Here is an 11,765-nt window from a genome sequence, read left to right as displayed (position 1 = left end):
AAAGCAGAATATCTGACCTGCTGATCTCTGTTCCAATTAACTGGGATTGTTGAAGTTAAGTTTGGTTAAACAGCATTCCAGCTCAACAAGAATGAGAATTTTAATATTTCTGTCAGTAATGTCGTAAAGTTGTTAATAAATCAGCAGACTGATAACCTGCAGCTGTATTGGTCTGTGTCTCTCCATCAGATGTCTGTGAACTGGAACTGGACACAACACCGTACAAGAACTCAAACTGTCGACAACAACAGGAAGGTGACACATGTGGAAGAGATCAGTCTATCCTGATCATCCGAGAGGTTTGAGTCTGGCTACGCTGCGTGTAGAGATGGCTGATGCGCTGGTACTGGAGGGGCAGAGAGAGGAGGGTTAATAGAGTGATTACAGGGATCAGCAGGAAAGGAACATGACTGTTGTTTGGAGGAAGATCATTCTGGAGTCTGAATTCTCTGATGATCGTTACTCTGTCTTCACAATACAAGAACAGACCTCCCTCCTCTGTCTCTAACAGAGTAGCAGTGATGTGGACGTCCTGCTGGCTCCTGTCCTTCTACACAGTCTCTCTGACTCACTGATCCACCTCCACACCTTCAACACCACATCACTCAGCCTCTCTATCCTGGGTTTAGGGTCGCTGGTCCTCCAGTGTCTCTGTGTCCTCTGCAGGACTGAGAGTCTCTCCTGGGACAGAAACCCTGACTGAAGATCAGCTGCTGAAATCAAGTTCAGTCTGTTCACCACCACACACTGCCTGAAGAAGATCTGTCTCAGATCCACCACAAACAGCCACGTGTTGAATTCATCTCTTGATATTACATTTTTGTAACGTTGACTAGAACGATTCATGATTCCTGTCATCAGCGATGAGCTGAGAGATGTAACGTTGGGCCAGTTCCAGGTTTTCATGTATCTGAGCCAAGAGATGGTCAGGACACGATAGAGGTTATAAAACTACTATGGAAGGCAGATAAGAGACTGATGCCTTTGAATTTAACCGCCACTGGAATACTTAAGGTTGAAGTAGTTATTTTGGAAAATATGTATCTGATTTATGTGTTCGAATCACCTCTTGAAATTTAAAATTAGGAAAACGGTTTGGTTTCATTTAAAAACATGAATTAGATGATATTCAAATGGTCAACATCAGACAACAAAATACAACTGTAGAAATTTCAGATAAAATAGATTCAAGTTGCTAAATTCGACGTCATTCGCTGAAAGTTCAGATGAAAAAATTGAAGTTAAATGTTTCAACACAGACCATTGGTCTAGGAGAAGAAGTTGAGCTGCGTGCAATCAAACCGAAGTCTGGCCTATCAGAGGACGGGACTGTGTGTAGGTGACCCAAGATCTCGGTCGGCAAGGATACTGAAGCTGTAAACCGCCGTTACCATGACAGCCAGGGGAAACGACGGTGCTCCGGTAAGTTTGGTGTTGATGTCCAACCGAACTCAGGACTCGACAGAAGGATGTCAGCTACGTCTGGACCACACCGCTCCGGGTTGTGGTTCTCTGTGGAGGTCTGGACCACACCGCTCCGGGTTGGGTTCTCTGTGGAGGTCTGGACCACAACGCTCCGGGTTGGGTGTCTCTGTGGAGGCGGGCCACACCGCTCCGGCGTTGGTGGTTCTCTGGGAGGTCTGACCACAACGCTCGGGTGGTGTCTCTGTGGGAGGTGGGACACACGCTCGGGGGGGGTGTCTCTGGGAGGTCTGACCACACAGCTCCGGGTGGGTGTCTTGTGGAGGTCTGGACCACACCGCTCCGGGTTGGGGGTCTCTGTGGAGGTCTGGACCACCACACCGCTCAGGGTTGGCGTCTATTGGCAGGGTCTGGACACACCGCTCCGGTTTTGTGGTTCTCTGGGGAGGTTGGACCAAACGCTCCGTGTTTGTGGTTCTCTGTGGAGGTCTGGCAACACCGCTCCGTGTTGTTTTCCTGTGGAGGTCGGACCACCCCGCTCCGTTTGTGGTTCTCTGTGGAGGTCGGACCACACGTCAGGGTTGGGTTGGTGTCTATGTGGAGAGGCACCTAGCACGTTATGAAGGAAAAAACACGTACCCTTAAGGGAAAGATCTATCATAGTATATAGGAGGTGTGTGTCTGTGTGTGTGTCTGTGGCGGTTGTGCGTTGTCCGGCGTGTCGTGGGTTGTGTGTGTGTCTGTCGTGTCTGTGTGTGTCATGTGTGTGTGTCTGTGCGTGTCTGTGCGTTGTCTGTGGGGGTCCTGCTGAGTCTGGGTGGAGTCTGTGGTCAGTGTGTGTGTCTATGTGTGTTGCCTGAGAACTGAAGTTGTTACTGGTGTTGTCAGTCCATTGAGCCTGTTGTTGTGGTGGTCGGTAGTTATGGTGCAATTTAAGTAAGTAGCTAATGAGTTAGTTGTAGTGTCTTCAGTTACCTAGGTACACCTGTTACCGGGTACACTGTTACCTAGGTTACACTGTACTAGGTTACACCTGTACCTAGGTTACACCTGGACGTTGATTTTGTCTGATCCCATAATCCTAGATTGATATGAGTAGATAGTGAGATAGTGCCTTAACATAATAATCAGTACTTTTGCATCTTGGCGCTGAACGGTGGACGCCACTTTAACTAAAGACATTGGAAAATTCAAAAAGACTGAATGGTAGAACTGCCAGAAAGACCGGGAGCATCGATGTAAGACGATGTGGAAGGATAACACATCATATTTAACGTTAGCGTGGATACTTATGGAGTTAACAGCTGTCAGATCCAAGAGCAGAGTACACATTAGCTTTAAAAATTAGAGTAGGATCTTTGTTTTTTGTAAAAACTGTTTCCTCTCTGTGATGTTATTGTGTATTTTGTTGTATATGGTGTTGACGGGGTAATCACGCTGGAGTAGGTCCTATGACCCAATACAGGGGAGGGAGGGGCCAGCCGTCAGGATATAGGTTAAGTGTAAAATATATATTTTGGAAATCTCTTCACCTGGATATTTTTAAACACTAACTAACAATTTAAAGAGTTTGATATGATTCTCTCCAAGGGTGAGTGGACGCATGTTGGAAAAGGTGCACGAAAAATCTGCTGGCCAGGGCCAGATAGATAAAAGCTAAAAGTAAAAAATCTTGTGCCAGGGGCCGATAAAAGTCAAAAGTAAAAAATCTGCGCCAGGGGCCAGGAATAAAAGCTAAAAGTAAAAATAGCTGTGCCAGGGGCCAGATAAAGCTAAAAAGTAAAAATATCTTTGAGATCTTCTCGGTCAGAGCGAACTGAGGGATAAATTTCCCCAAAAAGCGGGGAACAGTAGATGTGTTAAATTTATATGCGCACTAACTTTATTCTTGGGTTTTTATGGTCTAATGGGGTTTTAAACTGTTTATTGTGGTGTTCCTGCTTATGATTTTTAAAACTGTTTGTGACTTGTGTTTAATCGGTTACATGGTTTTTGTGGTAAGCACTTGAATCGCCCTGTTGTGAAATGTTGTCTAAAGATAAAGCTGCCTTGCCTATCCTGGTTTCAGTATGAGGGACCGGAGGCAAACACGAGTCAGACAGCAGCCACAAGGCCCTTGCTCCTCAGAAGAAATGACAGGTCCAACATTAGATTCTGGGGCTTAGGTGACTCTTATAAAAAATCAGTTGATAGTAATCTAGTTTTAACAGACTTAATTCCTCAGGTCAGTTCAGGTCATAAGAAAATGGAAGAGGGCGGTGTCCTGCAGGACAGAGACACGCCTGAAAGACAGTCTCTGCAACACAAGTTGGCAATAGAAAGCTAAGTGGATTACAATGGCTGGGCGGGGGGGGATAGAAAAACTGCTTGTGCGAGAGAAACCGTCTATATTACGTATGGACATTATATAATATGCAGCATGATGATCTAGGACACAAGAAGGGATGCGATTCCATCCTCCTTGCTAGCGATGATATGCTTCCAATGCTTAGCAGAAAATCCTGTTATTATAATTTGTATATACAGTCAATTATACCGTCTTTTTATTTTCTGTTATTTCATTCTCCTATAATGTGATAGGAGAGACTGTGAAAACACATAAAGCTTCACCTCTAACCTTCTTGCAGGATGAAACACAGAAGGGGGAAGGACAGTGCATGATAGTTGGAACCCTCATCCGCTTTGTTTCTCTAGGGAAATTTTAAAATGGTGCACATTGGAAGCAGATGGTGAAAGGTTTGAGCAAATCATCTCTGAGATTCCTTCGTTAAAGAGGAGACGAGCCTTCAGACACGTTCAGATCATCATTGAGAACACTGGAGACGCAGCGGTAGGGAGAGGCGTTGTTGGGGGGAAAGCTGCTGCCAGCTGTTAAGCCTCCATCATCTGGTTACACAGTCCACAATCAACATGGTCACACAGTCCTGGATCCACCTGGTCTCACCACAGCCTGGACAAACCTGGTCTCACACAGTCCTGGATCAACCTCGGTCTCAACGTCCTGGATCAACTGGTTCACACAGTACTGGATCAAACCTGGTCTAACACAGTCCTGGATCAACCTGTACACACAGTCCGCCTCAACCTGGTCTCACACAGTCCTGGTGCAACCTGGTATATACACAGTCCTCCATAAACCTGGTCTCCACACATCTGGATCAACCTGGTCTCACCAGTCCTGGATCATCCAGGTCTCACCAGTCCTACATCCACCTGGTCTACACAGTACGGGATCACCTGGTCTCACACAGTCTGGATCACATGGTCTCACACAGTCCGGGATTTCAACCTGTCTCACACAGTCCTGGATTAAACCTGGTCTCACACAGTCAGATCAACCTGGTCTCACACCATCTGGATCACAACTGTCTCACGCAGCCTGACAACTGGTCTCACGCAGTCTGGATAACTGGTCTCACACAGTCCTGCATCCTGGTCTCACACAGCCTGGTTCAACCTGGTCCACACAGTCCGGGAGCAACATGTCTCACACAGTCTGGGACATGAGCACGGCCCCGTCACTATGAAATGCTGTGCAGTTTAACAGAGTCAACGAAAAGTCTGTGATGGGCCACGGAAGAATTCTTAAAATTAACATGGTTCTAAAGTTATAAGGAGGAAGTGTGGTCGGCGGTGGGCGGGGACGGTGTGGAATTAAAAAATGTTAGATGTGCTTAACATTGTGTGATTTCATTAAACATTCAAGCTAACAGGATTAAAAGCATTATTAAAATAACGAAACATGTATAAGTTTGTTGTTATCAGGGGACAACAAAGGGTTGGGTTCAGGGAACGTGACAGGCGGACCGATCCCGGTCCCGTTGCCGTTCCTGTGGTTATGGACCCCCCCCCCCCCCCCCAACCCCCGATACGATGTTCAGACTTTCATACTACTGGTACCGTTGTGGCCATAACACTCCGTCACTTCTCTCTCTTTCCTTGGGCGGTGTTCCGTGGGGCCACCACAGTAATGCGTGGGAAAAGGCTGGGAGACCAGGAGGGCTTTTGGGTTGGAATTGAGACAAATGTCTGATTGATACCGCGGTTTGAGAAACAAGATTGATGGTACTAATGGACGATTGATTCATATCGTATTGGAAAATGTCTCGTTTCAGTTAAAATATAATCCGATGGTGGTGGACTGAGGTTATCTGTGTGTGTCTGATGTTGCGGGAGAAGTTCTCATTATATTGCTTTCATATGTATTTTGGGTTTTCTTTTAAAGGTATCAATATTAGTGCATTTTTAGTATACATCCCATCACCTATGAACTGAAATCCATGTTAAAACAACCTAAAATGGGACTAAATAAGAAGTCAGAGATGTTGTTTGCCCTTGAGTCCTTCAGTACCTTAAATAAGCCTTTTTTAAGTGGGCCAAAGAGCCGGGGGTGAACTCCATAAACTGACTATATATTTTTGTAGATCCATATGGTGAGTAGACGTTGCATGCGTACCGTAGTAGATGTTAATGAGATTTAGCGTGGAGCTAGCATATAGCTAGCTTGATGTTAATAACCCAATGTTTTTTTGATGTTTTCTAGATGAGCGACATAGTGTGGACAGTATGTGTATATGTGATGTCCTGTATTGTCCTCAGTCACGAATCATGTTCCGGATTTGACTGTGGGACACACCAAGTTATTGATGCACACCACATTAGTTTATTCTGCCCACTAGTGGTCCAACCATCAGAATGCTACTCATAGTGAAGGAAGGACACACAAACACACACCACACACACACACACACACACACACCACACACACACACACACACACAAACACAGCACACCATGGTTAATGATAAGAAACTGCCGCACTCACTTTGTCTGTTGAAGTTGAAGTTGATGAAGTCCTTTTCTCCACAGACTCTTGAGGACAAAGAGGCTGCACACTGATGAGTCCATGGCTGAAAGTTCAGTAGTGGAGCTGTGATTGGTCTCGAGATGAAGTCTTTGATTGTTGTGGTTGGTCAACGGTTTTGAATGATGGTGAACGTGTGATTGGTAGAGTGGCGAGACAAGTGGCCGCCTGATTGTGAGCAGGAAGAGAGACGTACGATGCGGCACGCGGTGAGTCTGATCTGGTCTGTCAGGACTCGATAGATGTAGTGGGGGGGGGGGGGGGTAACACCAGAGAGCCAACAGCTTGAGGAGAACTCTAAACGCGAGTAGCAGTCCTCCATCCTTTACTTTTTATTTGACCAACTTCCTCGTAGGGGGGATGGTTTGTGTCATGTGTCTCTCATTGGTCCGCGCGGAGGAGAGTTTCGGGGCTTTTTATCGTCCACAACCTCGGTCTTCTTCAGACGAGTGGAGAGAGAAACATTCATCTGGTTCCACTTTGTCCATTCGTGTCTGTGATGTCTGTTATTCCACCAACCGTAGCATAGATAAAGGTCCGATCATGTTGAAACACAGTCAGAAAACTGGAATCCAAAGCTCCTGGTGTCAGGGAGAACTGAGCTGGGGAAGTTTCCGGTGATAGTTGCAGTAGGTCTCCCTTAATGACAGCAGCAGCCATTTCAACACACACAGCTTCTATCTCGTGTTTTATCTGGCTCTTTCTAATGTTTCTAATCAGAAAAGAAATACTGTCGTGAGCTGTTCCAACCAGTTGTGGTTTGATGGTCTTTTAGTGTAGGAATATTTTTATGGGATTGTTAGTGTAATGGAACTGTTTGACCGTGTGTTCTTTTCATGGTGGCACATTAATCAGCAGATTGTAGACGATCTTATTAATTCAGCTGTAGAGCCAATTTTCCCGCTAGGCTTTTATGGTTACAGAGGAGATCAGCAGAGACTCGGCTGGTCTGAAACAGGATCCTCGTGTGCCGAGCCCCTCGCGTAGAAACTACCAAAGATCAAATACAGTCTAAAGGGGGCGCTTAGAGCGTGTTGGAATGAAGGAGAACCAGTTAAGGAGGGGAGGAGGAAGAGAGAAGGAGGAGGAGTTGGAGAGATGCGAAAACATCATAAGGGCCCTGCACTGCAGACAAGGCTGAATGAAGAGGAAGAAAGAGATTTCCATGTGTCCCTGGGCCGCATTTAAGGGGACGGTCTCGCTGATACAGAATGAAGTGAAGGGGAGAAGATGCACCATCTCTCTCTCTGTCTAGCAGTTGTCATTAACAACTAGAGTGGTATTTAATACATGAACTCTGTCATAACCATGCTCTCTGCTTTCTGACAGAGGTGTGATCAGTATGTGAGACATTCTGTTTTTATTGACAAAGTAGGCATCAGTAGGAACCCCCCTCGTGCTACTGTGAAGGTGTTGTACCGCTTCTCCTCCACAATCTGCTGGGTTGATGGAATTTTAAGCAGTTCTATGACGTTAATTAGCGCGGTAGTACACCACATGAAAACTACCAACGGTCCCGGGACATTGTCCCCCCCCGAATGGTGAAGGAGGATTTTATAACCCCAATTGTCCGAGACTTCTTACTTTTTAATTTCTGGTCTTAGTTCGGTTCTGTACCAGCTGCCTGTAAAGGTGCTGTGGTCGGCCTACTGAAGACTAATCGACCCCTGCGTGTTGTCCACCTTAGACCGGCTCTCATCGACTTTTTCTTTCAAAGGTTTTGGAAGAAGTGTTTGATTATACAGTTACAAGCCTGTGTAAAACAGAACTCTGTGTTTTAAAACCCCGGTATGGTTTTAGGAATCCCGTCACGCGCGTGTTCGCACTGTGGAGAGGACATGAGATCCAGGCCTTGTCTGGAGATGTGGGAGTCCTGCTGTTTTAGTCTTTTGACTCACAGCACCTTGAGCGTTGAGTCAGGCATCCAGAGGCTCGGCACTAAATGGTTCAGGTCCATTGGAAAACAGGAGCTATATTTTCTGAGGATGGGACCTCTCCTCGTCCAGTGGCTCTCTTCTCGTGGGGTACCCCAGCGGACCATTCTTGGCCCAGTCTATATATCATTGCTGACGCAGATGATTTGAAATCTATTGTCATCTGAAGCAATGACAGTGTCACACAAAAATCCTGTAGTGTGTGTCACTGTATTACGTTTGGTTTTACAAAACGTCTTAATTTGAAGAAGATAAAACCGGGGGTTATTATCTTTCAATACTCGTCATGCACATTGGTCAGCTTTGACTCTTACAGAGATCGCTGTCAAACCTTGGGGTACTTTTGATTGCGCATGAAATTGGACAAACAGATCAGAATGTTGAGAAGGAGATTTGCAGCGTCTTGCTTTTTAAAAAAAAACTCTTAGACGTGAAACCAGCACTCCCGTTCTAACATACATTACTATCTACACTATATGCTAGTATTGTTATACACTAAATTATATATTATTAACCCTACATGGCTCCCGGTGTATTTTAAAAAACAAGATTGTATGTTGGTATTAAGGTCAGCTTTTCCCCAGATTTAGTTCTTTAGGTCCACTATCAAAACTTAACTGTTGAGTCGGTGTGAATACGTAGCGACACGTTAATTTTCGACTCTTTGTCAAAGTTTTGATTTACTGTTTTCCTGTGACTCGTTATATGTATGAGGTGTTTTCCTCTGGGTGTATGATGTTAAGCTCTTTCGAGACCTGCTGGTGCGTAACGTGCCGTATAAATACATTTTGATATTGATTGATTGAAAAATGAAGGGAGCAATGGAGTTGCTTAATGGGGGGTGATGCTGTTGCCTCAGAATCTCCCATACGGGGGTCCACTTTCTGAGCTCGCTTACCCCCTGGGGAACAGTCCAAGCTATGATTCCATGACAAGCAGTAAATCCTCCAAAAGCTCCGAGGCCCTATAGTGGACTGCTAGAAGTAGAGCAGCTGGTGGCAGCTCCTCTGCTCTGATTTCGTCTCACCAGACCAAGAGAACCAGCAGCATCGTCTGCTGTCCCATACAAACACTATGACCATGTGTGATCAGATCTCTGTGTGGAGTGAATGAAATGGGATCCAATGTGCTGCAGAAAGGGCCCCTCAGTAGTTCCGAGTTCTCATGTTCTAACGGCTTCGTTAGTTGAGGAACAGTCCACGAGGGGGGGGGCCAAATTTAGGATTCAATGACACTGATCTGATCAGAGAGAAGCAGCCAATCAGAGGGACAGCTGCTGAGATTGGCTTTTTCCAGGAGAATGCGTGAGGGATGAAGGAGTGATGATGTGCTGATGAATGATTGGACTCTGCTCTCAGTGTTCCTCTCAGATGAAGGTGTGGACTGGCCTATGAGCAGGTGAGGACAGAGAGGAGCGGGGGTCCATCCCCTAAAAACTCTGTGGGCGGGACCTGACAGCCCAGACAAGGTCAGAGGTGAGAGGGGAAAATATCTACTGGCCACACAGATCCCACTCCACATCATCATCATTCATTCACACTCAAGCTCTGTGTGGTTGTGTCAGCCCAGAGACGTCAGGCACGGGAAACCTGGACCCGGACCCGACCCCACACGGGACCTGGACCTGGACCCAGACCTGGATCTGGAACTGACACCTGCAACCGATCCCGACCCGAATCCAGCTGCTTTGTCCTTCAAGAGTGACCATCAAAGGGATTTTTGTCACCTTTTAATACATGAACATGAAAATAATTAGTTGTAAAAATGTCTTTCTTCTTTTTCAAGTCAATAAGGAAATATTTTTCATTTTGTATTTCAACTTTACTTGATTTATAAGTATTTCATTCAAAAGAGGGAAGTTCCGTAAATATGCGGGCGTTAAGAGTTCTTTCTATCAGAATCCCCTAGGGAAAGACTGTCCAGGACCTGGACCAGCTGTGTGTCATGAAGAGTGACCGGTCTACGAGTCAAACCTTAGGATTCAGATGGACGCCACACTCTGCTGCTCAAAGGTGAGCAGAAGGTACATTTTAAAGGTTTTTAAAAAAACAATTCCATAATTTTTTCATTTTGCAGTACTGTACACATATCTACTACAACATAATATATATTTAAACTTACTGCAATATATAGCTTCATTATAATGTGCATTTCACAATACATCACTTCAAGGTAAAAAATAGAAAAGGACTCAGCTGAAACTCACTGCTCTGATGCAATGAGTGACAAAGGTAGTAATATCTCTATTGGGATGGAAGATATTGTGGAAATGTGTCGGGTTGTTTTGAGCTAAAAAGTGAAGCGCAGGTGTCTCTCTATATTTACTGCTTTAGGCCAAACTGTTAGAAACAGCGACAGTTACTTAGCCATTAGTCATTCTGTTCCCTAGGGGATGCTGCAAGGAATTGGGTCCCATGACAGAAAATGGGAAATTGGGCCCCCTGTGTGCAGTGTGTTCACATCTCGAGCGACCTACTGTCCCAATCAACAGATGTACTCATTCTAATTAAAGGCGTGCAACAGTCTTGTTTCTTTGTAGTTTCAACACATAGGCTACTAGACACATATGGCTGGTGATTTGTCTGTATGTAGTTCACTATTGTTACGATATTAAACAACCCGCTTTCGCAGTTCTCCAGTTTTTTATGTAAATTAGCCAAAATGGAAAATTCTCTTAAATTATAATTACATATTATTAGTAATTGTTAGGATTCGGGCTAGGATTATTATAAGCAACATCAGCTTTCAAAAACCAATTAACACAGCTGATGTTTTAACTTAGTTGCACATATAAAGTATTACACACAACGAACAGCCCAGTGATGTGGGGATGGGGTTCGCTGACATCATCTGTTGTTAGTCGCCTAAAAGGCGCAGGGACAAGATTTACCATATTAATAGAATCTAATTAATAAGCTATATTGCTAAACGTTTACCTGCACTGCTTAAAAGGGTGATTAAATGTAGGGAACAATAATCTGAGCTAGCTTATTCACTCCGGAACCATAAGCAACAGGTTAGTACCACTAGGGACTAGAGGCCACCCCCCTTTCTTGGTTTGAAAAACGGGTTACAGTACAGACCCCTTTCCATGTCTTTCTCCTTTTTTATCTCTTCCACTTTGGAAAAACAAGATTTTGATTGAGCAGGACCAAAGCATTATACAGATACAGGGGGGGTGCTCATTATTCATTTCCTTTTTGTTATGGGGAAGGATATTTAACTTTTACTGCCAAAACAAGGGATCCTTAATTTTATTATTTATGACTTGGAAATTATGATTGACTGAATGATGATGATTTAAAAGTGATATAGTTTATTCCCTATTTGTGGGGCCTGTCCAGTGCAGGGCCCGTGGAGTTCGGTCCTAACATCCCCCCCCCCTACCCGCTATTGTCAAAACCCCCTGCAGGCTGTGATGCACCACGGCACTCAGGTGATTGAAACGCTAATTCTTCCTGATTCCTCCACAGAGTGGACCAGGAGAGCTCAGAGGGTCCCAGTGATCCATCTGCCCAGCAGCATCAAACCCACCTGGACTCCAT

At 45.1% G+C, this 11,765-nt stretch overlaps 3 long non-coding RNA genes across 3 annotated transcripts in view; 1 reads left to right on the top strand and 2 right to left on the bottom strand.

The window, feature by feature from the left end:
* LOC116686816 (uncharacterized) overlaps nucleotides 1-11,765 on the top strand; it is a 13,703-nt gene that overhangs the window by 1,717 nt on the left and 221 nt on the right. The window contains exon 2 of the long non-coding RNA XR_004331371.1: nucleotides 2,343-2,347. This is a non-coding gene — a long non-coding RNA (uncharacterized LOC116686816). The remainder of the gene's footprint in view (nucleotides 1-2,342; nucleotides 2,348-11,765) is intronic.
* LOC116686817 (uncharacterized) overlaps nucleotides 3,913-11,765 on the bottom strand; it is an 8,100-nt gene continuing 247 nt past the window's right edge. Inside the window, exons 2-3 of the long non-coding RNA XR_004331372.1 lie at nucleotides 8,185-8,189; nucleotides 3,913-3,923 (exon numbers count right to left, since the gene is read on the bottom strand). This is a non-coding gene — a long non-coding RNA (uncharacterized LOC116686817). The remainder of the gene's footprint in view (nucleotides 3,924-8,184; nucleotides 8,190-11,765) is intronic.
* LOC116686815 (uncharacterized) lies at nucleotides 10,411-11,765 on the bottom strand. Its single transcript, XR_004331370.1, has 3 exons — nucleotides 11,692-11,765; nucleotides 10,984-10,985; nucleotides 10,411-10,421 (listed from the first exon to the last, which is right to left on the bottom strand). It is a non-coding gene; the product is annotated as an uncharacterized LOC116686815 (long non-coding RNA).

Source organism: Etheostoma spectabile, unplaced genomic scaffold (assembly GCF_008692095.1).
Source record: "Etheostoma spectabile isolate EspeVRDwgs_2016 unplaced genomic scaffold, UIUC_Espe_1.0 scaffold50, whole genome shotgun sequence".
Taxonomy (NCBI): Eukaryota; Metazoa; Chordata; class Actinopteri; order Perciformes; family Percidae; genus Etheostoma; species Etheostoma spectabile.
Note: the sequence above shows the minus strand (reverse complement) of the source record. Positions and strands in the feature narration are given on the sequence as shown.